The sequence below is a fragment of the Carlito syrichta genome, unplaced genomic scaffold, assembly GCF_000164805.1.
Source record: "Carlito syrichta isolate Samal-C Ts95f unplaced genomic scaffold, Tarsius_syrichta-2.0.1 Scaffold304740, whole genome shotgun sequence".
Classification (NCBI taxonomy): Eukaryota; Metazoa; Chordata; class Mammalia; order Primates; family Tarsiidae; genus Carlito; species Carlito syrichta.
Genome location: NW_007248836.1, coordinates 31,663 through 33,733, shown reverse-complemented (window position 1 = coordinate 33,733; position 2,071 = coordinate 31,663).

Here is a 2,071-nt window from a genome sequence, read left to right as displayed (position 1 = left end):
TTCCACTACGCAAGGGAACAGGGCAGGGAAATGCGACCCAACCACCCCTAATCAACAAGATTGGAAATTCCTAGCCAGTATCCATGGGAATCCATACGGAGAGAGGAGAGAGGAAAGAGGAAAGAGACAGGTGGTGGAAAATGCCCTGAATATTTGATTAATGAACCTAGGAAAAGATATATGAGGTGATATTTGTAAAGATGTGATGGAAGATCAGAGAGATTGTAAATCAGGGAGGGCAAAGGCAGCACCCGTCTGCTTTCTCTTTGGGCAGAAACAGAAGGAAGAAAAACCCATTGATCTTAGAATTTTTATACATTTGCTAAATGAAGTCACAAAATGACCTCTGGGAAGAGAAGTAAGAGATACACTGATTGCAAGTGATAAATATTATTATTTAAGAACTCTCTGAACCTTAGAGAGATCAGATTGGATTTGCCCCAGTATGGCAGACAGGAAGTTAAAAGTCCAGGGATAAGTGGGATACGTTCAGCCATTTTTTTTTTATGAAGGAGGAGGAAGAAAAAAGAAGTGCAGTCGCAAAAATGATTTAAAAAGTGAGATTTCAGAAAGTAAAAGAAAAGGTCATGATACAGCAAAAAGTGAGCTATTTCTACCTGCGTTCCCTAGCCTAGTCTTAGCACTAGCCTCTCCAAGCCTCAGTTTCCTGTTCTGTCATTTTGAAAATGGGGTCTGCCATATATTCTCTGAAGGCTTGCTGAATGGTTGAACAACACAGTCTAAGGTAAGTACTCGTCAAACATTAGGTCTCTCTTTTTTCTTTTTCGTGTTTATCCTTTAATGACATCTAACTAGAGATTGGTGAAGACAATATGGTTGTGGAGAAGCAGGAAGGACAAGATACACTGATATAGGATGTACAAGTAGAGAGAAGTCCTCAAGGTCATCTGGTTTGGTGGGAAAAGTTCGAGAGTTCTCTTGGACTACAATTACAGGACTTGGAGCCCCAAGGAAAATGCTTTGCTTACCATCTTTCTTCTTCTGTTGGAGTTCTGGCATCTTTACTGGTCAAAAGGATCCATTGCAGCCTGTTCTGAATCCATCTGAGTCTATGCACAAAGGGCTTCCTTCTCCCACTTTCCCATGTGAAGTCCAGCTATTAATTACACTAAGTAACAAAGATTCTCCTTGTTGCGTGATGGACACAGGGATGAATCTTTGTTACTGACTGCAAATAATAGAAGTTTAGTGGTGATCAGAAGTCAGGCTGAGAAAACATGCCTCAAGTCATGAAATGGGCATATGGCACCTTCTGAATTGACCCCAGAGGCTGCAGGGAAACAGAGCGGGTATTATTTTGCTAAATTTCTCCTATGAAAACGTAACCTCCATCCTTTTTTTGCTTGTTCAGTTCTGGCACTAGAACAACCTGTCTCTTTACATTAGTTCAGTTCTGTAGAGAAACGCTCATTTAGAAGGAAATCATTGGAAAATCCAGGCAAGAATCCATTTTTAAAGTCACAACTGAATGATTGCTTTCTTATTGTGCTGCATGGAGCTGGAAAAATCATTCCTTTTTGTACATATTTTTCTTTTTTGCTTTGTGTTTTCATTCTGCTTAAAAAACACATATGTGCCAAAAATGAAAACATTTTCAAATGGCAAGTTTCAAGGACTCCTAAAAATAGGACCTGTTGCCAAATATATATTTCCCCAAATGTAAATGGCCAAAAAGGAGTACAATGAAAAGCACATGCTATTCAAATTTTCTTTAAAAAAACAAAAGCTAGAGAATTTGACTTCTAGCCCTGAAACTCTTTAAACGAGTGGTTTTATATATTTTATCCTAAGACTTCAGACATCGTTCTCTGCATATTTCACATCTATCTTTTAATCAGGACTGAAAAAAGCTACTAAGAATAATTTTATTTTTCAAAAGACAAAAAGTTATTTCATTGCATCAATCTGTGACTTGACGTGAGCCCTTCAAATAATTATAAAGGCTAAAAAAGACATAAAATACCCAGAACATTAGAGCATCTGGACCGCCTGTGGCTGCTTCACAAATTAAGAGGTGAATCAATAAATTGGAAAGTAAATGCACATTTGT